The following is a 26,065-nucleotide window of genomic DNA, read 5'->3' on the forward strand; positions in this document are numbered from 1 at the left end:
CAAGTCCCTCCCAGCATTGAACTGTCGACCACAATTTCAGTGGTGCCAATACGCTGCTGAAGTTTGCAAATAACCTCCGATAGAATCCACTCAGTTCCAAAAATCAATGCACCACTTTCTTCTAGGATGGTCGTGGAAATTCCTCAAAATCCTTCGTCTTTGTTTTCTATGGGGTCAACCTTTCATGTCCAATGTAATGTTCAAAAAATGTCACCTCTGCCTTCGTGAATTCTGTTTTCTTTAAGTTTATTATCAAGTTTGCTTCTTGTAATCGTTCAGCATGCTCTGCCATTTGTAACATGTGAGCTTTCAATCACTAGTTAAAGATCACTACATCAAACAGATAACCTGCACAATTTGTTCATCTGGCCACAACAGTGTTCCTGAGTCTTAAATGTGGCTGGTGCAATATTCATTCACATGACATACTCGATAACGTTTTTGACATATCCCGTATCTTTACAAGATAGTTTAACCGAAACAACATTTTTTTTAACTTGAAAGGGGCCACTAAACCTGGCTTTGAAGGGATTTCTTACGACTGGTGGCAATAATAATACGATACCCCACGGAAATCATCAAGTTTTCAGACTTTTTATCTGCCACCTGCTTCACTCTATATTGTGTCCTCTTCAGGTGCTGTTTAGCTAACTCACCTACTCCATCTATTTTTTCCCTCATCTCAGATACATAATCCAAGTGTGAGATCTCCGACTTCGGTCCTGTCAATTTATATTTAATCAATGTCAAAGGACCTCTCACTTCATGTACGAATATTAACGCAAAGGAAGTAAAGTGAGTACATTTATTTGGAGCATCACTAATGGCAAACAATATAATGAGACGCCTTTATTCCAACCATTCGGGTAAATCTGACAGTATGCTGTTAATTTTGTCTTCAGCATCTGATGCAAACTTTCCAAGGCTCCCTGGGATTCGGGATGGGACGCACTTGATTTAAACTGCTGTGTGCGGAAGCTATCCATGACGTCCTTAAACAGCTGAGCGGTAAAATGAGACCCTTGGTCTGACTGAATCACACTGCGTAGCTCACAGTGAGTAAAGAAAGTTACCAACTCTTTCACCACCTCTTTTTCCTTAAAACCCCATAATGGATTTATCCCTGGATTTCGGGTAGACACCTCCATTATGATCAGCAGATATTGGTTTCCATATTTATTTTCTAAAGGGGAGCTCCACAATTAATCATAGCCCACGTGAAAGGTTTTCGAATACAGCAAGTGGCAACAAAGGTACTGGTTTTAATACTGCCTGTGAATTACCTACTGTTTGGCATGTATGACATGTACAACCAAAATTAACCACATCTTTGTGCCTTCCAGCCACTATAAATGCTTTAGCCTGGGTCTTCCGTGCATCAACTTCTTTGGCTTTTTCTTTCGGTTTTCCTTCCTGTTGTAACTTCTGTTGTGGGATGCTGTTACTACACAGCCTGGAAAAATCCCTGGGTATTTTTCTTTTAATTCCCTAGTTCCCTGGTCTTACTTTGGCTTCTCCATCACAAGGGGTGCCTCTCCGACCTTGTCGCAACCTAAATCATTCCCACAAATTAACTGTGTTCCTGGAACTGAAACTCTGTCACTTACTCTCACTGTTACTTTCACAACCTTGATTTGGCACTCCAACCTAATGTTACACAAGGGAATACTTAATTTCTGTTCCCATTCCACAAATTACCATGCTGTTGAATAATATGTCAGAAAGAGTGAAAATACTTCCATCTCTTACTATTAGAGGCCGAGGGAAAGTGAGGACTGCAGATGCTGGAGATCCGAGTGGAAAACTGTGGGGCTGGAAAAGCACAGCAGGTCGGCAGCATCCGAGGGGCAGGAGAGTTGATGTTTCAGGCACAAGTCCTTCATCAGGAAATTGGGGGATAAGGCAGGGGCAAGGGGTCTGAGAATTAAATATGAAGGTGGGGGTGGAGCTGGGTGGAACGTAGCTTGGAAGGCGACAGGTAGATGCAGGTGACGTCTGATGATGTTACGTTGGAGAGGCGGGTGAAGTGGAAAGGTGGTAGGACAGCTGGAACCCTCAAACTATACAGCAACAACGTTGGCTTCACCAATTTCCAGATCGCCGCTCCCCCAACTTCATCCCAGATCCAACTGCTCAAATTTGCACTGCCTTCTTGAATTGTTCTAATTGTCCATCTTCCTTCCCACCTATTCACTCCACCCTCCCCTCCGACATATCACTATCATTCCATTCTACATCTTCTTATCGCCTTCCCAGTGACCCTCCCGCCAGCCCAGCTCCTACCCTCCGATTTATCTTTCAGCCCCCTTGTCCCCAAGCCACATACCTGACGATCGGTTTATGCCTGATATGTTGATTGTCCTGCTCTTCGGATGCTGCCTGATCTGTTGTGCCTTTCCAGATCCTCACTTCTCAACTATTAGATACTGAACTAATCCTGTATGTTGCAAAATTATAACTTCTTGTCCTCCCCCCACACACCATTTTTTCTTAGTGAAGTTTATCTACAGAGGCCAATTCTTTATAAAGATCAGGCACTGTCTCCATATTCAGCCCCTGCCCAGGATGTGCACTCTCCTGCAGCTCCTCGGCTCAACTTGGGGACTTCTTTACCAGGTACACTAAGGCTACTGGCTTAACCTATTTCGCCACATCTTTCCCCAAAGTGTCTTCCTTCAATGCCCAGCACTGTGTGTCCTAGCTTACTGCAGTGAAAACACCTTTTCACAGTGCCCATCTTAAACCATCAGCACTGTAATTTTATGTGTTCCGCTACGTTATAGTGTGAACACCTGAGGCCTTTCACCACCTTTCAACCCCATTTTGGCTTTTTTTCTCACCTCTGGTAAACTATTGTCAGTGTGCTTTTCTTTATGTTTTGTAGTGTAGGATCTCCACTTCTCCCAATTTCTATCCCTCACAGGATGAAAATCCTCCCAGAAGCTAAATTTCATCTCCTGCACCAATGCATACTCAACTGCAATTTCTGCCGCTCTTCTCACTTCTTCAAATTCCTGTACATTCACATGATTTCTTACCATCTCTGCAAGCGACTCTTTAAAGTCATCTGCCAGAATAATCTCACATCGGACATCACAGATCGTATCCATTTTTAAGGCCTGCATCCATTTATCAAAATGACTGTGGTTAATTCTTTCAAACTCAATATAAGTCTAACCTGGTTCTGTCTCTATATTTCTGAATCGCTGTTTATATTATTCTAGTACTAATTCATAAGCACTCAAAATAGCCTGTTTGACATCTGCATGATCACTTGCTCCCTCATGTGACAGCACCGCACATACCTCTCAAGCTGTGCTCACCATCTTAGTCTGAACTAGCATTACGCACAAGTTCACTGGACACGCCATCTGCCGAGCCAAATTTGTAAATGAAATAAAGGTTTTGGCATTTTTCTCAAAGAAATATGGCAATGTATTTACATAGTTGTATGCATCCCTACGTTGAGAAAGTGAGGTCTGAGATGCTGGAGATCAGAACTGAAAATGTTTTGCTTAAACAGCGCAGCAGGTCAGGCAGCATCCAGGGAACAGGAGAATCGACGTTACGGGCATGGGCTTATGCCCAAAACGTCGATTCTCCTGTTCCCTGGATGCTGCCTGGCCTGCTGCGCTGTTCCAGCAACACATTTTCAGCTGAATTCCTACGTTCTCCTTTCATCTTCATACTACTAATTTAACTTTCTTATCTAGTTCTGAACGTCTGAATTTCAAATTCTCCCTCCCTTCCTTTTTCCTCTCTTTCTCTTTCTCTATATTCTCTCTCTCTTTCTGTCTCTCTCTTTATCTTCTAACTCCAGTTGCCACAATTGCAATTTAAGTTTTTTTCTAACTCGACTGTAGTTGCCTGTTTCTCTAATACACCAAAGTGCTTCGCCAACTCCATTATGATTATAGCTTTACTTTTGTCCCTGGTGAAACCCAAATCTAATCTACCTTCCTTTGTCTTTCTTCACTTTCTTGGCAAATTTGTAAATCATCTTCAAACTTCATTAGTAATGTTAAAAGACATTTCTTTTAATTTAACCAACCACAAGGAAACAAAATTATAAAAACATTTTTTATTTGAATATGTAGGTCACTAACTGCTAAGTGATGGAATCTGCTGGTACGTTTTCTACCTCAAATCTGTTCAAATCTGTTTACATCCCATACAACAAGCCCTCAAACTGTTACGATGTCGATATCAAACTCCCTTTTTAATTGAAACCACACACCCAGAAAAGCTCACCTCACCTCGTAATCTGTTAAAACATGAGTGACAAAGTAGTCCCAAATTCCACTACTAATAGAAAAATATCAATTTCTAAATATGTATGTTAACTCACTGAGCTTGAAGTTTTGTTTTCAGATGTTTCGTTACCATGACTAGGTAGCATCATCAGTTAGAGTCTCTGGTGATCCCCTGGTGGTATGTCCCGCGTCTCTATTTATAGGTCTTGGTTTTTTAAGGTGTGTGATGCCATTTTCAGTTCTTTTTTTGAAGGGAAGGTAGATCGGATCTAAATTGAAATGTTTATTGATGTACGTCTGGATAGAATGTCATGCCACTAAGACCTTTCATGCGTGGCTTTGTCCTAGAATGCGTGTGCTGTCACAGTCAAAGCGGTGTCCTTCTTTGTCTGTATGTATGGAAACTAGTGATAGTGAGTCATGTCTTTGGTGGCCGGTTGGTGTTAATATATTCTGCTCGCACAACAGGATAGTTTGAAATGGAGGAAAAATGATTTTATAGACATTGTTTAATCCCTGTGTGTTCAGATAAGGAAGATTGTTCATATGTGCACAACACATTCTGAATGAACAACGGAGACACAGTTAAAGAAAAATGATGCACATAATGTATAACATTTATGAAGCATTAAAATATTATTAGATCCTCATCTGAAGTGACACGTTCCTCTTCTCTCAACGTTCCCCCTTTTGTGGGATTCCCAACTCTAATCTCTCATTCTTATCAGGATGTATATTATAATTTATTGCTTGTGGTGACTCAACGTATTTCAGTTAACCCCTTTCTACCGGGAATTAAAGATGTTGGCCTGCTGGGTTCTTTCCAAAACTAGTGTCTGTCATATTATTGGAGAGAAAAGTTCTGGCATCAGACCCAGCATTTGAAAATATTGCTCTGTTCTACGTGCACTACACAAAGGACCATAGGACACAGGAATTGCCAAAACATTTATTGAAGTACATCTACTTCTTTCGGTAATGTAATTTTCTCATTTTCCACATCTCCATATCTATATCCTTTCCATTGTTCTCCCTTAGTATCTAGTTAAGAAATCCGCCAATTATTCTTTATGTCCCATCTCTCAAAACTCCTTCTTTCGGTTTATATCTATTGTTCTCTTCTCGATGTAATGTGATTATAATTGAGAAATATAACTACAAAGACATGAGGGAGGAGTTGACCAGGCTTAATTGGAAGGGGGGCTGACCAGGAAAGACCATATAGCAGCAATGGGAGGAGTTTCAGGGGATAATTCGGAACATAATACCAGAACTTCAAACCCAAGAAGATGAAACATACTCATGGGAGGACAAGGCAGCCATGAGTGATAAGGCATCAAACAAAAGGAGAGAACATACAATGTGGTGAAGATGATGGGAATCCAGAGAATTCAGTGGCTCTGAAACTACATAAGGCTGGCTTCACTGACACGACAGAACTCTTAACCATGGTCAGGGCGAGAAAAAGAAGAAAACACATTCACTTGAAACTCAGAAGATGGCATTACTCAAGGAAAGAGATTCAGTTGAATTAAACATTTGAATTAAAATCAGTTAAATGTGTCAGATTGCAAGTAAGACCCGGGGAGAGAGACTGTCAGCAGAACGAGAGGTTGAAAAGTGAAGTATTTCCACATCAGAAGCCATGTTAGGTCACTGAGTGCAGGGCCGATGGGTGAATGGGTCTCAGTGAGAATTGGGGAACAGACAGCAGAATTGCATTGCCGATATTGCAGCTCGAAACTGCGTATTCATGTAGCTGTAGACCACAGCAGCAGGAGAAGCAGACCTGCATTCAATCACAACCTGTAACATTTTGCCAGGATAAAACGTTAGTCTGCCATTACCATCAACACTATCTATGGTTCAGTGACGAGTGTGGGTGAACATGTTCGAGTCAGAATGACATGAACCTTAACCTGATGCTAACTCATTAAAGCTACCAGACTTGACCAACAGATCTGAACGAAGCCCTGCAGTCCTGCCACATTCAGTAATAAATGGTGGTGGATGATTAAACCAATGACGGAGAAGAGGGCTCCACAAACATCCCAATCCTAAATAATGGAACAGACCTGCACATCAGTGTAAAAGGGAAGGATGTTTAATCTGCACCAACCTCTGCCAGAAGTGTTGAGTCGATGATTCACCTCATCCTCGCCATTATGCCCACAAAATCACAGATGCTCGTCTTCAACTAATTTGATTCAATGCACGTGAGATGAAGAAACAGCTGAACACAGTAGATACGACAAAGGCAATGGGCCCTGACCCCATTCCTGCAATCGGACTGAAGACTTGTGCTGCACAACAAGCCCTGTCCCTGGGGAAGCTGTTTCATTCCAGTTCCAACTCTGACATTTCCCTGGCAATGTGGACAATTACTCAGCTATGACCCGTCCCCTAAGAGGGGAATAATTACAATCTGACCCATTACCACCCCCTCAGTTCCATCACTATAGTCAAATTGGTGGGAGTTCTTTTTGACAGAGCTGTCAAGCAGCGCAGAAATAACCTGCTCATTGTGGTTTCCGATAGATCCCCATGTGGAGATGGTGCTGTTGTGGAAATGTCATTGGACTACTAATCCAGACCAGACTAATGCTCTGACAGCGGGTGGAAGTTAGAAACAATTAATAAAATATCGAGATCTAAAATCTGGTGTCAGTAACAGTGACGTTGAAGCCAATATCGATTGTAAACAGAATTTCCTTCTCCAATATACTTTTAGGAAGTGGAGCTCCCGTGATTTCCTGGACTGGCCTAAAAGTGACTCCAAAGACCCTGACATGTGATTCACATTTCAGTGGTCTATGAAACGGTCAATCAAGGCACTCATTTGTACCAACTTACTCCGAGGTCTGAAAGGATGAAACCAGACAGAACATCCGGCCTCAGCATCAGTATGGAAAAGGGAATGTGAACACAGTCCTGTCGAATCTGCAGAGACCTCCTTCCAAACATCTGAGAGCTTGTGACAACATTTACAGAGATTTCCCACAGACATCACAGAAACAGCGGGAAAAGAGTAGGTCATACAACACATTGAGCTTCTCCCATTCTAGTTCATGGAAAAAATCTCCTCAATGCACTTACCCCACATGATGTACATATCCGTTCATGTGAGTAACCTTGGGAAGCTATACAATAGAAAGAGCAATCGTACGTTTGCTCCATCGAGTTTGCTACCCAACTCAATGTAATAATGGTTGTCCCTTCATTTCCACACCGTACTCCTGTTCTCTCATCTCGAAATCCTTATTTATAATCAGTGGCTCGGTTTCCAGGTGCGAGCGAATTTCCCAGGTTCACCAGTCAGTGAGTGCAGATATTTATTCACATCTTAATGCAGCGTGACTTGCCTGTACCTAATACTGTGGCCCTTTGTTTTAGACGCCCCAGACAGGGGAATAATCATCTCTGCTTCCAATCTGTCTCACCCTGTCAGGGTTCTGTATATTTCACTCATTTTCCTAAACAGCATGGAACACAGGCCGAGTCAACCCAATATCTGCTCGCACAACAACCCCGTCATCCCAGTCTGGTCATCCTTCACTGCACTCCCTCAATGTCAGGTTTGTCCTTTATTAGGTAAGGAGACCAAAACTGCACATAATGCTGCGCAATGTTTGAGATGATGTCTCACCAAGGCCCTGTACAGCTGCAGTAAGACACCCTTACTCCAGGCCTCAAATCTCCCTGAAATGCAGGTCAACACACCATTTATCTTCCTCACTGCTTTCTGTTTCTGCAATATTGCTTTTAGCGACTGGTGTACAAGGAGATGCAGATCTTTTTCAATGTTACAGCTCCCCACTTGCTGGGTCTGTGTACACTGGGCAGCGTGCCAATGCCATACCCAGTATTGACTTCTGGTTGCAGAACTCACTGCGCTGCATGGGCCTCAGAAGTTTATCCAGAAGGAAACAACAAAAAGGATCATACGTCCCTTTGTAGATCAACATGTTTCAACCAATCCTTTCCAAATAGTAGGCTGCCAATTTATCGTTTCCACCAAAGGGCACACCATCACTTCTGTCCACATTGTTCTCCATGAGTCACGTATTTACCCATTCACTCCACTTGTCTTAGTCTCCTCGGTGCTTTTGTACATCATCCTCACCCACTCACAATCCCATATCCGTTAGTGCTATCAGCAGGCTGGGATATATTGTATCTGATTCCAGCAACCAAATGTTTAAAGGGCATTGTGAACAGCTGGGCCCCAAGCACTGATCCCTGTGACACCTCAGCAATCTTCCTCTGTTAATTTCTATTCATTTATTTCGTTATTCTGGGTGTCACTGGCCGGGCCAGCATTTATTACCTGACCCTAGTTGCCCTGCAGAAGGTTGTGGTGAGCTGCCTCATTGAACGTTGCAGTCCATCTGCTGCCTTGGAGCTCCAATGTCATTAGGGACGGAATCCCAGGAATCTGACCCAGTGGCTGTGAGGTAAAGGTGATATATTTCTAAGTCAGGATGGTGAATGCCTTGGAGGGGACCCTGAAGATGATAGTATTTCCAAATATCTGCAGCCCTTGTCCTTCTAGAAAGACGTGGTTGTGAGTTGGGAAGATGGTCTCTGAGGATCTTTGATGAATCATTTCATTGCAGCATGTAGATAGTAAAACACTGCTGCTGCTGAGCTTTGATGGTGGAGTATTGTGAATGAAGAGACAGTCAAACTGGCTGCTTTGTCCTGGATGGTTTCAAGTTCTTGAGTGTTGTTGGGGCTGCTATCATCCAGGTAAATTGGGAGTCTTCTATCACACTTTTGACTTATGCATTGTCGATGATGGACAGACGTTTGGAAGTTGGGATGTGAGTTACTCACCGCAGTATTCCTAGCTTCGGACCTGCTCTTGTGCTTATTGTATTTATGTGGCGATACCAGTGAATTTCTGAGCAATGATTACCCACCACGACTTTGATACTGAGGGATTCAGTGATAGTAACACCATTGAATGCTAAGGGGCAGGTTAGATTGTATTTTAATGGTGATGGTCACGGTCTGTCATTTGTGTGGCCAGAATGTTGCTTACCACTTGTCAGCCTGGACACTGTCCAGATCTTGTCGCATTTTAACATGGACTGCTTCAGTATCCGAGGAGCCACAAATGTTGCTGAACATTGTACAATCATTGGCGAACATCCTTACTTCTGACCTTAAAATGGAGGGAAGATCATTGATAAAGCAGCCTTGAAGATATTTTCGGCCACTGCTCGAGGGACTCCTACAGACGTGGAGCTGAGTTGACTGACCTTCATCAACCATGACCATCTTCCTACGTGTCCGGTATGAATCTAACCAGCAGGGAGTTTCCCTTTGATACCCATTGATTCCAGTGTTGCTAAAGCCCCTGATACCACACTTGGTCGAAGGCAGCCTTGATTTAAAGGTATATCGCTCTCACCCCACCTCTGGAATATAGTTCGTTTGTCCATGTTTGAACCACGGTCATGAGGTCAGGAGCTGAGTGGCACTGGTGGAGCCCAAACTGGGCGTCATTGCCCAGGGTATTGCTGAGCAAGTGATGCTTAAAAGCACTGAGACCTTCCACCACTTTACTGATGATCGAGAGTAGACTGATGTGGTGGTAATTGGCCGGACTGGATTTGTTCTGCTTTTTTATATGCAGGAGATACTTGGGGTAATTTTCTACATAATCGGGAAAGCCATTTATGTAATTGTATTGAAACAGTTTGTCTAGGGGAGTGGAAAGTTATTGATCACACGTTTTCAGTACTATTGCCAGAATGTTGTCAGAGTATGGACCCTTTGGAGTATCCAGTATCTCCAACTGTTTCTGGACATCGCGTGGACTGAATCGAATTGGTTGATGACTGGTAACTGAATCGCTGAGGACCACTGGAGGAAGCTGAGATGGATCATCCACTCAGCACTTCTGACTGAAGATTGTTGCGAATGCATCAGCCTTATCTTATACACTGAAGTGCTGGGCTCTTCCATCATTAAGAATGGGGATATTTGTGGAATCTCTTCCTCCAGTGAATTGTTTAATTGTCCCCAACGTTTCTCGACTAGATGTGGAAGGACTGCAGAGCTTAGATCTGATCCTTTGCTTGTGGGATCACTTCGCTCTGTCTATCCCTTACTGCTTATGCTGATTGGCGCACAAGTAGTCCTATTTGGTGGCTTCAACTGGCTGACACCTTATTGTCAGGTATGCCTGGTGCTGCTCCTGCCATCCTGCATACTCCATGGAACCAAGGTTGATCCTCTGGATTGATGGCAATTGTTGTGAGGGGGATATACCAGGCCATGAGGTTGTGTGGGTGTACAATTCTGCACCTTTAGATAAACCACAGCACCTTATGGACACCCAGACTTGAGCTGCAAGAGCTGTTCGAAGTCTGTCCAACTTAGCACCGTGATAGTACCACCCAAAATGGTGATGCTATTATCAATGTGAAGGTGCGACTTTGTCTCCACAATGACGATGCGGTGGCCACTCTTACCGATACTGTCATGGACAGCTACTTCTGCAACTGGCAGATTAGTAAGGCTGTGGTCAAGTATGTATTTTCCTCTTGTTGTTTCCTTCACCACCTGCTACAGAACTAGTCTAGCAGCTATATCCTTTAGGACCCGGCCAGCTCGATCAGTGATGCTGTAGCTGAGATACTCTTGGAGGTGGACATTGATATCCCCCACCCAGAGTACATCTTGCGTCCGTGCTACCCTCAGTGCTTCCTCCAAGTGTTGATCAACATAGAGGAATACTGATCCATCAGTTGAAAGAGGCTGGTACATGGTAATCAGCAGGAGGTTTCCTTTCCCATGTGTAAACTAACGCCATGAGACTTCATTGGATACGGAGTCACTGTTGAAGACTCCAAGAGTAATTTTCTTCCAACTGTATCCCACTGTGCCGCCACTTCTGCTGTGCCACTTCTGCTGATGACAGGGGAAGGTGATGGGGAGTCTGGGACATAGTCTGAAATAGATCACCCACTCAGTATTTCTGACTGAAGATTGTTGCGAATGAATCAGCCTTATCTTATACACTAAAGTTCTGGGCTCTTCCATCATGGAAGAAAGGGTTATTTGTGGAATCTCTTCCTCCAGTGAATTGTTTAATTGTCGCCAACGCTTCTTGACGAGATGTGGAAGGACTTATACCTTACAGAATCATACCTTCCAGACAATGTCCAGCTGCTGCTTGATGAGTCTGTTTATTTGAAATCTCTGTTTACTGCCAAGTGTCCCATTCCAGAAACATGACAATATATTCGCCCCAATTTACTCAGATTTGATTTTTCAAACTAGACATGGAGCTTTACCATTTTTTTCTAAAAATCAAAATGTTTTACATCTCTTTCATTTGTCTCCCAGTCTGTTTCTCAAACTTAATCCCCATTTCATAAATCTATGTTAGTGTTGTCTATGACCATTACTTTCAGCCCCAATACTTCCTACTAAACCATTTACTTTCTACGTTCTATGTTCCATGTACTCTATCATTTTCCCACACCAGACTTGGTTTTCCTTGTATTGTTAGAAAGTTTTGTGAAGACAGAACTGAAGTAGTGACTTCATAGTTCTGCCATTTCCCTGTTCCCCATTCTCCATTCTCTGGTTTCAAACTGTAAGGAAACTGCACTTGTTTTCTCATATTTTTCACATTGACATGATTTATCAAGTTATTACAGTTCACTCTTATAACCCTTGTAAATATACTCTTCAGAAACTCATCAATTTCTGCCTTAAACTGCTCAATAATTGACCTCCCACACCATACTCTCACAGGAGCATAGACTCTATACCAAAAGAAGTACTGCCCGATCTATATTAGTCCCACTTTCAACAGCAGGAACATAGCCTGGTATGTTATGACACTTCGAAGTACTCGTCCAAGTACTTTTTAAATGATTGTGAGGTTACCCGTGATAATTCCCCTGTCAGGAAGTAATCCCAGAACCCAACAACCTCTAGGTGAAAAAAAAGTTTAAATCCTCTCTGAATCTCAAACTTTTCACTTTAATTTTGCGCTCCTTTGTTCTTGACTCTCTGACTAAAAGGAACAGCTGTTGTCTATCCACCCTGTCCGTGTCGCTTATAATATTGTCCTTCTGAATCACGGGTCTCTCAGATTTCTCTGCTCCAAAGTAATCAACCCGAGCTTATCCAGTCTCTCTCCCTCGCTAATATGCTCCATCGCAGGGAACATCCTGGTAAATCACCTCTGCACCCTCTCTAATACAATCACATCCTTCCTGGAATGTGGTTTCCAAAACTACATACAGTACTCCATTTTGACCGAACCAAAACCCTGTATTACTTCTATAATCTACGCCCTGATTAGGAAACACAACAGCCAAGGTCCAATTCTTAAGTAGTCCATTAACCTGCCCAGTCACATGCAGGAATGTGTGGAGAAGCACACTCTGATGTTCCCAGTGTGCTGCCATTCATTGAGTCCTCCCCTGCCTGGTTTCTTCTCCCAAAGTGCATCACCTCATATTTATCAAGGTTATATTCTATCTGCCATTGATCTGCCCATCTGACCATTCCATCTGCATCTTCCTGTAACTTAAGGCCTTCCTCCTCACTGCTAACCACCCAGCCAATCTTTATGACAAACATACACTTACTTATCACACCTTGCCCACTCTCCACCTAGCCCCCCTCCACATTCACATCTATATTTTTTTTAATGAATAACACAAACAATTACGGTCACAGCATTGATCACTGTGGTACACCGGGGGAACACTGGTCTCCAGCCACACAAACAGCCTTCTCCCACCACCCTCTGTCTCCTTCTACTAAGACAATTTTCGTTGTAACTTGTCACGTACTCCATTATATTGTGAGATTTTACTTTATTTTTCAGTTTCCGAGGTGTAAATATTTCAAAGGCCTTCCTACAAAACTAAACAAACGACCTCCTCAAACTAATTCAATCAAATCCATTGGATATGACTTCCTTCTGATAAAGGCATGCTGATTGTCCCTGATCAGACCTTGCAACTCTGATTGGAGTTCGATTCTCTCCTTCCCTATTTTCTCCAGTAGTTTCCTTAACGATGATCTATTACTCGCGTGTCTACAGTTCCCTGGTCTATCTCTTCCACACTTACTGTGAAGTGGAATCGTATTAGCAGTTCTCCTGTTCTCTGGCACCTCTCCTACGGTCAGATTATAATTAAAATATTCAGTCAGGGTCTTTCCTCCCTTGACCCCAAAAGCCGCCTGTGATACAAGTCATTCAGACATGGAGATTGGTCCAAGTTTATGCAGAACAATGCCTCAAATTCCTGCTCGTATTTTACAGCAATCTGTTCAAGAGTTTTCCAGTCCATCTTCTTGAATTCTGTACCTGACTCCTCCTTCTCCCAAGTAAAATAGATGGGAAGGTCTCATGTAACAGTCCATCAATGTTCTCCAGCTTGACACACAGATTTCCCTTTGGTTTCTAATGGACAGTAACTGTTTGCTGATTATTCTCTTCTACTTGTCCGTGTAGAATATCGTAGGATTCTTCCTGATCTCGCCTACTTGTACTTCTCCATGTCCTGCTGTTATTCAGTCCCCTTTATGTTTCTAAGTTTCACTGCAATTACATCTCATGTTGTGAAACTCGAGATCACAGGCTGAGTTTCCACATCAGACAATCTTGCCATTTTAGGGTTTAATCTGGATAATACCTTTTGCAGTTCCTCCGTAGTCAATATATTCTTTCTTCGATTGGGACTCCGAACGATGCACAATACTCTAAGTTTAGTCTCATGAACACTCGATGCAACTGGTGCACAACATTGTCTATATTCCAATTACGTTCACATGAATGCAAACCTATTTTTTACTCTCCCATTTGCATATATTCTTCCTAATACCTCTCGCTTTAAATTTTCTTATGGCTTATTGTGTGAGTTTTTTTTATATTGTCTCCTGAATATCCAACTGTAAGTTATACATTGGTTTTTCATTGCCTATGTCTCCAAGAATCATCTTCAAACCATTCCAAAAAAATGTTTGCCACTTCTGGTTTTCCTTTCATCGGTACATTCTCACACTCCCCGGTTATGTTATTACCTTCTAAATATCGAGTAGCATGTTCTTTGTAATCGAGTCCAACTGACACCCGATTGCGGATGACAAGATAACTGGTCTGTAGTTCACAATTCTCCAAATTCATCCTTTCTTCAACTATTGGATAATATTTATAACCTTTACCTTATCCACATTGGTTCAATAACTTTTGGGAATGTGTCGGAAAATAAAGTGAAAATCCGCGATGCAATCAACATGTCTGTTGCTGCTTCCTCTCAAATTCTTGTGTGAAGTACATCTAGTCTGTCAGATTTATAAATACTCAACCTAGCTTTCTTTAGAAAGATGACCTCAACATTGATAAGAATGATCTTAGACTTTACTTATACAAGTCCCATGGTCACTTGGTACTTCTGGGAGAATTTCAGGACATTCTCCCATGAAGATAGACACAAAGAAAATGTTTCTTTTCCCTGCGAATTCTCTGTTCTCGGCAATAAATTATTTTGAACGCACACCAACTGTTCCACATTTGACCTTGTTTTTATTTTTTTCATACATTGATAGACGCTTTTTAGCAGTCGTTATGTTTTTCTTTCATTTGCACGCTTTTTCTCTTTTTGATTTTCTTCTCAGTTTCTTGTTCATCCTTTGCTGGGTCCTACATTTCTCTGAATCCATTGGCTTACTGCAACACTTGGCAGTTTTCTAAGCTGCGTCCTTACATCGAATAGAAAGATGAAGGTGGAGTTGAAAGTGATAGATGGAGAAGAGGGTGAACCAGATTGATAGAAAGGCAGGAGGGCACGAAGGAACATTTAAAAGGGCGGTTCTGACTTGGAAGGTTGGAGTGGGATAAGATGGGATGAGGAGAAATGGGGAAATGGGGAAATCCACTGTGATCCCCTGTGGTTGGAGGGTCCCAAGGCAGTAGATGAGGCTTTCTACCTCCAGGCTTCTGGTGGCTCGGGTTTGGCGATGGAGCAGGTCTAGGACCCTCATATCCTTGGCAGAGTGTGAAGGGGAGTTAAAGAGCTTAGCCTCAAGGCGATGAATGTGGTCAATGTGGCTGTCCCAGCGATGCTCTCTGAAATGATCCACAAGTTGACCTCCTGCCTCGCCAATGTAGAGAAGATCACATTGGGTTTAATGGATGCAGTAGATGAGGCGTTCTGTCTCCCTTCAGCATCTATCACTTTCAACCCCACCTTCATCTGCCTATCACTATCCCAGCCAACTCCCCCCTGTCGCAACCCCTTCTCATATATCTCTCAGCCCCCTTGACCCATAAGCTTCATTCCTGATGAAGGCCTTATGACCGAAACATCGATTTATCTGCTCTTAGTATGCTGCCTGACTGCGCTTTTCCAGCACCACACACTTCGACTCTGATCTCCAGCGTCTGTAGTCCCCACTTTCTACTCACACCCTCATGGTTTGCATTACTCAGATTTATAACGTTTACTTCAAATAAAATAAAAACTGTCGTGTACTCAAACAGCATAAAAGAAAACCAATACATTGTGGTCACTGTTCCCAAAAGGTCCTTTCCAGCAAACGTTTCAATTAGCTCTTCTGATCACTCAACACCAATTCTTAAATAATCTGATCTCGAGCTCAGTGCTGGACATAATGTTCATGTAAACCATCTCACACGTGGTCATGAAATCCATTTTTCCCAGCATTAGCATTCAATTGTGTTCACACAGTTTAGATATAATTTAAACAGTACATTATTACTCCAGTACCCACAAACGTGTATATCTCATTTCCTGTTTTATAACATGTCCAGCATTTGTATTGCAGCTTTCGCTTTGATATATAACTCCCATCAATGTTTGCTCCTCCTTGCTGTTTTTGCGCTCCACCTTACTAGATTCTGTAGAATCTTAGCGACGTGGGGTCTGGGGAGATTAATGGTAGAGATCATCTCGCCACATCATTTATGATCTTCTCAAACTTTAATTTCTCCAGATCTCATGTTATGCTGATGGAGTAGAGAAAAACAATGAGCTTCCAACATGTTCTGTATTCGCCCAGAGAGCTGAGACAGCTCGAACTGGGTGGGAACTTTACAGCAGGCTGGTAAAGTGTTGCTGCTGCTGTACAGGTTCTTAGTGAGAGCACATCTGGAGTAGTGTGTACAGATTTAATCTCTTCAATGAAGAAAGGATGTTGTTATATTGGAAGCAGCTCAGAGATGGTTTCCTCAACTGATTCCTGCAATGAAGCTGCTAGCATATAACGAAAGGATGATCAGGTTGACCCAGTAGCCACTGGAGTTTGAAAAAATTAAAGATGATCTTATTTGAACATAGATGACAGAAGGATTCAACAAGTGAAGTGAAGTACACAGATAATAGAGGAATCCATTCCGTTCTCCAGCCTGTTACACAGGAACAACAGGAGGATATTCAGGCCTTCAAACCTGGTACACCAAAACAGGACGAGACTATTCAGCCCCCTCGAGCCTGATATAAATTTACAGAAGTATGCCAATCAGCCACTCGAGCCTGTAACAGTAGGCCATGCTGCACCAGTGTCCTGTTAAACAGCAATATGATCAGTCCATTCAGCCTCCTCAAGTCTGTAACATAGGAACTGGAAGAGGTCACACAGTGACCGGAGATTGTTACACTGGGATAACAGGAGGCCATTCATACCCACCGAGCCTATTGCAAGGGAATTGGATAAGGATAAAAATTATCTGAGACTCCTTTCATGAGAAAGGAAGAGGTAATTTGGACACGTGTCTGTTATATGTGAACAAGGAAGGACCAATCAAATCCTCGGTCCCATCTCCTGGATACATGAAGAGACTGTTCAGTATATCCACCTGTTATGAGAAGACCCATCAGCCCCTTAAAATGTTACACAGCAACAGTAAGATTCCATAATCTCCCAATCCTCTAAAGCATCAACAGGAGGAAATAATTCTGGCCTTGGAGATGACAACACGGGAACCCAGAAAGACGTCAGCCCATCGATATTGTACACCAGCAGGATGATGAGTCCATTCAGCCACACATGGCTCTTACACAGCAATTGGATTAGATCTCTTAAAGACTTGTGCCTGTTAAACAGGAATTCGAAGAAAACGTAAACGTTTTCAAAAGGGAAAAACTTATAATAATGTTATACAACAGGGACAATAGTGTAACAATAAACTATTGCAATTTAAGGCAAATTGTTCGAGTCCATTGTTCAGGGTAGTAAAGTTAAACCACAATTCGTCAGAGTCAACATGGTTTTACGAAGACTAAATCGTGTTTGAATTGTTTGCTTGAGTTATTTGAAGGTATCACAAACAAGGTGGATCGTGGGAATCCTGGAGAGGGAACATATCTGGTCATCCTGAAGGCATCGGATGTATCCCTTCTCCAATGAGTAGGTTGTAAGATCAGACAACACAGGTTTAGGAGTAATTTATTAGCTTGAATGGAGGATTGGGTAACCAAAAAATGTAGTCAGATGGAATAAAGTGTCATTTTCTTTTGGCAAATGCAATTTGTGGGGTGCCATTGATTTCAGTACTCATGCCTCAACCATTTGCGTTCGATGGTATTACTATACTCGGTTGACGGGATATAAAATACGATGCCATATTTTCAAATTACACTAACATCGGTGGGAAATTACTTCGGAATGATGATGCAAGAGGTTTTAAAACTGTATGGATAGGTTGGATGAATGGGTCAACATTTGACAAGGAAAATTAAAGTGAATAAATATGGGTCTATTCAAGTTGGTCAGTATAATAGTAAGACAAATTATTATCTAAATGGAGAGAAAGTTCAAAGTGCATAGGTGCAGAGGGATCTGTTTGTCTGCTTGCATATCACAAAAAACTTGCCTGCGGGTACTGCACTTAATGAGAAATGCAAGCATAATTTCGGTGTTTATTTATAAAAGGATAGAGTAGAAAGGTAGGGAATGTTGGTGTAGTTATGGAAGGCATTTGTGAGGCTGCAACTGGAGTACAGTTTGGGTGTCCTGCAGAATGAGGTATTTGCATTGGAGGCAATTCAGAAGAGCTTCATTAGATTGTTAAAAATCACACAAAACCAGGTTATAGTCCAACAAGTTTAATTGGAAGAACACTAACTTTCGGAGTGACGCTCCTTCATCAGGTGATGGTGGAGGGCTCGATCGTAACACATAATTTATAGCAAAAGTTGACAGTGTGATGTAACTGAAATTATACATTGAAACTGTCACTGCATTCTAACTGTAAATTTTTTCTATAATTTCTGTGTTACGATCGAGCCCTCCACTATCACCTGATGAAGGAGCGTCGCTCGGAAAGCTAGTGTGCTTCCAATTAAACCTGTTGTACTATAATCTGGTGTTGTGTGTTTTTTAACTTTGTACATCCCAGTCCAACACCGGCATCTACAAATCTTCATTAGATTGATTCCATATTTGAAGTGTTTGTCTTATGAAGAGAAATTGAACAGTTTAGGCCTATACTCTCGAGTTTATAAGAATGAAAAGAGATCTCGTTGAGTTCTGTAAAATGCTAAAAGTAATGGAAAGTGTAGGCGTGTGGTGGATTTTTTTCATGTGGCGCAATCTACAAGAGACTAGAGGTTTAGGATGGAGAGATGGCAGGAAAAGGAACAGAGACCGCATTGACATCAGCCTCATCGAGGTCTTGGATTCCGCATAGATGCTCCTTGCTCTTATTCAACCCGTCGATTGTATTACCCAGTAATGGGGGAGATCTGAGTATCATACAGGAAGCAGGAACTCAGGATAAATCAGTCTCAATCAGTTAGACAGAACTTAACCATTAGGGTCACACAGTGACCTGCGCTGGGTTCTCAAATATTTACAATCTATATTAATGATCAGGAGGATGGAACAGGTATACAGATGCTGAGTTTGGTGATGTCGCTGTGATAAGCAAGAGATTAAATTAACAAGAGAGGGTGGAGAGTCTGCAAATAGATTCAGAGAGGTAAAGGCAATAGATGATAGTTTGGCAGGTGGAATTTAACATGATATAACCTGTCATTTCGTTTACGTGAATGATGGAAGGCAGTACGTTACTGAAATGGAGAGGGATTACAGGACTTACTGATGCTGTGTACTGGGGAGTTCACTCAGACCCGTTCAGATATGGGAGGTTTTGCTCCATCCCTGATCGTCTGCTCCTTTGTGCTCCAAGTGACGCCATTGCTCTCCGTACACATAGAATACTTTGGTGTGGGTGGTTGGTGGTGGGGATGGTGTTTTGAAACTGGCATCAAGGGGACGGCCTTTAACCAAGATATATTCATTTCTTTTTGCGTGGAAACCCGATGACGATGGGAATGGCTGACTGCTTCTGAATGAAGAGGCCGTGACTGCTGCCAGGACAGTGGGTATTCACCAACATGATGTGCTGTACATGGGTTCACTGTAACATTAATGGAGAGAGAGAGCTCCTTCAGTTCCTCTACCTCTCCCCATTGACATGGGGACTCTGCAGTTGCCATGTACACCACTGGGAATCCCATTATACTGAATAAACCCAGCAGCTCCCTGCTGTGGGAGAAACAATGTATTTACCTAATCCACCATATATAAGCTCCATCACTGAATGGTGACATTGATATTGAGATACTGGGAAATGATCGATATATCAACTAGTCCTGCCTGGAAAGTTCTGGATCTTAGAAGCTGAATGAAACTGTGACCCTAACAGCCACTGGCAGCACCCCTGGTGTGAAGCTGCAGGTCGTGTTGAAGGAGGTGACACCGCTCTGTGACCAGTTTCTTCTTCAGTCAGTGTCCTCACACTCTGCTCCTGGGTTAAATGGAGATAAGGAAGTTGTTACAGGAAAACCCGGGGTGGATGCAGCAGATCCCTTTCCCCACGGAGACTCATTGCGTGGTTTCAGAGCTTCCCCTCTCTGCAGCCTCTGCTCCATTTGTTGTTCATGTTGCAGGCTCAGATGCTGTAACTACAGTCCCCATGCTCCATCCAAATTGGGTCACCAAATCCTCAGGTCTCCCAGAATGTCTGAGGCAGCTCACAGCACATCCTCCAGCAAACCATCACCAGCCACTCCACTAAATTTTCAATTACAGGAGCCAGTCACAAACCCCTCCGCTACAAGTGTTGTGGACCGGACCAGATCCTCCCAAAATGTTTTAAGAAGGCCGTTTAGACCCAAACCTTTCCTGATTTTGAATATAGATGTGAAGTGTGCGTTCCAGATCTGTTATGACTGGTCAAAAGGAAAATATAATCTATTAAAATGCTTTAGTTAAAATACAATCAAACAAAAGAACTTTTGGGATGGCTTATATGTTGGAACACTCACACAAACAATAGATACCGTACCTTCTTGGTTTACACCGCTTGGCACAAAGATATATTCAAATTCAGATGCTGACAGCAGTTTTCCAATCCAGGAGGAAACAACATCAACAAAGATCTCAGAGAAAAGCAGTTGGGGATCATGAATTGAAACTTCGAACCCTTCTGGGATCCCCAGCAGCTTCTGAATGCTGCACCTAAAAAGAAAACGAGGAAACTTGGTCTGGGAGAGCTGGCCACTGCCCTTCCATTGCTACACCCGTTTTAATGAAATCTGAAATCTCAGTTATTTACGTAAACTGTTTTCAAACAGCATTTCTGCACTGCTGCCTTTAAAAAAATCTCTTTATAAAACCAAGAGAAAATAACCTTTTGTTACAGTGATAGCATCCTCACGATTTCATCTTTAATAAAATCATCCATCAATATACAAAGGTGGATTCATTTTAGACTTCATAATCTTCCTCTATTAGTGGACTGAAATGCATATACATTACATTGATTCTAAGCATACAAATGTTCACAACTAGATTCGATTTCATTCATTTTACTCCTTTGTCTTTCTTCATCCAAGTTTCAAAAACGTGTCAAAACTTAGGTTTTCTCGCTCTGTCACGTATAGTTTCAAATTGACTGGCAGCAATAATAAGCTCAATCGAATAAGACTGGTATTTGTCTCCCTAAACTTCTCCAAAACCTTTAAGGGGTCACGATCAGTGAAAAGGGTTTGTCACATGTATGTTATTCGCAACGTAAATGCTGAAATTTTATAACGCTAACAGCAATCTCAAGGACTCCTTCCCCATTGTGAAAAAAATCTGTTGATATTACCACTGCACACTTCAACCACACGTTACATAATGGAGCAATTCTCATCTCTCCAATAGTCCTACTAAAAGACATAGCTCCTCATGTCTCAGAATAAAAGAATTACATCCTTCTGTACCTCTTAATACTCTAACCTTTTTACCTGCTACTCCTGGCCTATGCCAGCGAACTTTACTCTCACAGTTATATGTTTTAAGAAGGTCTCACACATTCTTCTCAATCTCTCACAGAAACCAAACTTTGATTTCTGAACTCAATCATTATCATCAGCCATTTCAGCTTCTAAGCTTGTCATTGTAACCCTCTGCTCTTTCACACGAGTTCTCACGACTGCAGGAAGGGAATTGTTGAACGTCTCCAAAATAAAAATCTCTCTAACAGTGTCATCGCTTTGCTCTGTTTTTAATACCCTTACACACCTTTCAAAATTACTTTGTTTGCTCCTTTCAAACTCAATGTGCGTTTAACCAGAGTACCTTTTCTTAGATTCATGAAATGCTGTCTGTCAGCTTCTGGCACAAACACATATTCACTTCAGATGGCTTATTTCACCTCCTCATACTCCCCAGATTCCTCCTCCGATAGGGATGCAAATATCTATCAGCTTTGTTTGGATCAACTAAATCCACATGGTCATTGAGCACTGCATTTGTTTAGCCACTTTCTCAAATGAAATTCAAAAGGCTTTCCCATCCTTCTCATCAAATTTAGATAATGCCTGGATACATTTAAAAGAACCCCATCAGGCTTTTGGCTACTATAGGGTTGCTTAACCTCACTAACCTCCTCATCCCGCCGACAGTTTACCTTCATCTCCGCCTTCTATGTCAACTTTCCTGTCTAATCACTGACTTTTGAAGTTAGAACCTTGTTTTTCTTCTGTCCTTTTCTCTCTTTCTTCTTCACTTCCTTTTCTTTTATTTCTACTTTTCACCATAATTCAAACTGTTTCAATTCCTTCTCATGTTCAAAGTGCCTCATTTGAAATTGAATTCTAGTCATTTCCAAAGAGTCTGATGGCGGTTCCACCAAATGTAATTGCCGAGCTATAGCTGTAATTATCTCTCATTTTCTCACAGACAAACGCAACCCCAACTCCAGCTTGTCTGCCAATTCCTACAGCTTTGCATTCATTACCTTTTGTAAAACCCCCAACTTCACTTCTTCCATACCCAGAGAACTCTTAGTGACTGAAATAATCTTAATACACAAAACACTGTTTAAACCAACCGAATTCAACACCCTTAACAAAAGACGCTAACAGCTACCATACACAACCTTTGAACGGAATAGTCTCCAGGTGCATAATCTGCAGTGTCTGCATGAGCTTATCCTGGATTCTCTGGTTTCCTCCCACAATCTAAAGATGCGCATGTCAGGTGAATTGGCCATGCGAAATTGTTTGTAGTTTTCAGGGATGTGTGGGTTAGGAGCCTTTGTCGGGGTAAATATGTAATAATAGGGGAGAGGAATGGGTCTGGGTAAGTTGCTCCTCGGAGGGTCAGTGTGGACTTATTGTGTCGAATGACCTGTTTGCACACAGTAGGGATTGTAATTCTAAACGCAATTTGGTATTATCGATTTAGAACCGACAGGAGTCCCCAGTTTGCTATAGACCAACTAGACTGTCTCAATCTATTTTAAGAGGGTAGCTTGGATGCCAAACTTTTCTTATTTTAAAGGTAGATGTGTAGTGGGGGTTCCAGATGTGATGCTACTAGTCAAACCACTCATCATTAAGTAAAACACAATATATTTAAACACTCTAATGAAAACCCATACACAATGAAGATGAATTTAGAATAATTTAACTATTGGAAACCTTAACCGAATAATGGATACAGTTGTTTCTACAAATGAACTGTTCCAATATACTAAAATCACCTAAACACACCCCTTGGCAAAAAAGAACATTCAGACATACATTCTTGAATACAGTTCTCCAATCCAGGAGGAAACCGCATCAAGTTAGGTTATGAAAGGATTGGACACTCTGACAGCAGGAAACATGTTTCCACTGATGGGTGAGTGCCAAACCAGAGGACACAGCTTAAAAATACGGGGTAGACCATTTAGGACAGAGCTCAGGAGAAACTTCGTCACCCAGAGAGTGGTGGCTGTGTGTAATGCTCTGCCCCAGAGGGCAGTGGAGGCCCACTCTCTGGATTCATTTAAGAAAGAGTTGAATAGAGCTCTCAAAGATAGTGGAATCAAGGGTTATGGAGATAAGGCAGGAACAGGATACTGATTAGGAATGATCAGCCATGATTATATTGAATGACGGGGCAGGATCGAAGGGCTGAATGGCCTACTCTTGCACCTATTGTCTATTATCTATTGTTTCAGAGTAGCTGCTGGGGATAAGCTACTAGGCCATTTTTACTGCTATTTATTATAAACCCTAAAAGACGTTGTAAGTTATTTACTTTAGCCGTTTTCAGCAGGCAGTTTGGCCTTTAAGATCTCTTATTCATAGAAAGGAGAAAATAATCTTTTAATTCTAAAGTGACAGCATTGGCACACAATGTGGATGTCTGATCCTTTACTTAAGGGGCTTCCTTGTGTTACTGATCGCAAGTTCACCTGAGAGGGACAAATGCTGGTACAGACCAAGTCTCATAACTTCTGAAACACCCATTGTCCATGGACCATCACATGGGACATATTGCGAATTGAACAACAGCCTGCCACACACCTTTTCACTCTTTCTGAGATTCACACTGCCAGCACTCTATACACTAGGGAGCCAAAAGCTAAGCCCAGGGAAAGATACAGAGGGACAGAAAGATTCACATTAAAGGCAGAAACAGACAGTTAATTAACTGAAAAATGTTATGGAAACAGGGCAGTGGGACTAACTGGACGAGTGAGATTTTGGGGGGAATCCTTACAAGAATGAGAACATTGAATAAAGGCATTGTCAGATCAGCTGAAATGATTTGTTACATCAAATTCTGAATCTGCATCAGAGAACACCACAAACAACATAAACTGGGAGAAGATGACAGCCCAGCATGGAAAGCTGTGCACACCATGTTAGTGTGTTGCTCAGTAAACTGCACTATCTTCCCAGCGTGGAGAGTATTGCAAACTTTACTGTCATATGCTAACTATACTCGCATCAGATTACTGTCTATCATGGGAGGGGTGTGTGTGTGTGTGTGTGTGTGTGTGTGTGTGTGTGTGTGTGTGTGTGTGTGTGTGTGTGTGTGTGTGTGTGTGTGTGTGTGTGTGTGTGTTCATCAGAGACTGAGGGAGAGTGTGTGTATGGGCTTGATTGGCGTGGTTGAATGTGAAACTCATTGTTTGAGAAGGAACGCACATGCAGGAAGCTATTTTAAATAAGAACAACTGGCAGGTTTTTTGTTAATCGACAAAGGGAGAACGAGAGAGGTTTCATGGATAGACACAGTAAAGTTTTTGAGAATGTCAAAATAAAGGCATTGCCAGACACAACAGCAAGAAACATCGGCATGCACATGAATGACAGATGGATGCGGGTTTGGTTGAGTTCGAAACAGATTTGCTTGGGCATGTTTGAAGCTGGGAGTCTCAGCAACAGATTATTGGCTTCATTAAGACGGTATTTCATAGCTCAAGGTTCAAACAGGGGATGGAATAAGCCAGTGAGATATATTCTGAAGTGGTGAGCATTTCTAATTAGAAAAGGTCAAGGCATGGTGTAACGCACCAGCTCATGGTCAAAGGGATCACCCACAGTTGTGACTTGTCTGCTTCAGTCCCAGATGTTGGCCAGGGATGGGATGGAAACAGTGGCAGGAAGTGGAGTTTGCAACCAGAACAGTAGAGAGTGATCTCCATGCTGTTAATATTTAAATAACAAAGGCAATAATACAATAAATTGTAGTTCTCTGCTGGAGCTGAATAGGTCAACATAGAGACCCATCAGTAACACTGCCAGAGCAGAGATGGAGACAGTAATTGAGCACATTCATTGATGTAGCTAGTAGTAGTCTGTAGAGTGAATATATGGTTTGAGAGTTTCAACAGGAAAATAATAGTGACAACAAGTGTAGACTATATGAAAGAACAGTTATACAGTCATAACTGGTTTATAGAAAAACAAATCTGGACAGTGACACTTGCCAGGAATACCAACGGTAGCCATGGAAGGATAATAAATATACTAAATAATGAGAAGAGTGTAGTAGATCCGCAATGATCATGATCACCAATAAAATGCAGAAAAATACCAAACATAATTGGGTAAACCACTGTCTATTGTTGGAAGATGCCATTCTAATGTTCCCAGATTCTGATACATTTTTGGAACATTCCAGTCTAATGTTTTCTGGTTCTGATCAATTGTTGGAACTTTCTAGTCTAATGTTCTCAGATTCTGATCTCTCCTCGCTCTCACTCTCTGGATCTGCTCTTCCCTGTCAATGCTATCGGTGATGCTCCCGCTCATGTTTTTGGATAACACATTGAACGTCGCCCATTTATCATGAAAAGATGGAAACCCTCCACTGGGATAATTACAACCCATAGAGATTGGCATTAATCATAGTCACTGTACAAACACTGGGAAACTGAGCAAAGGCTATGACAACGGATGAATGGGCACCACACAACAATCAACAGACAGGAGTGTTCCCTCCCAGATCTGGAACACTTCAGTGATTCAGGACCTTCA

This window comes from Chiloscyllium plagiosum, chromosome 8 (assembly GCF_004010195.1).
Source record: "Chiloscyllium plagiosum isolate BGI_BamShark_2017 chromosome 8, ASM401019v2, whole genome shotgun sequence".
NCBI classification, from domain to species: domain Eukaryota; kingdom Metazoa; phylum Chordata; class Chondrichthyes; order Orectolobiformes; family Hemiscylliidae; genus Chiloscyllium; species Chiloscyllium plagiosum.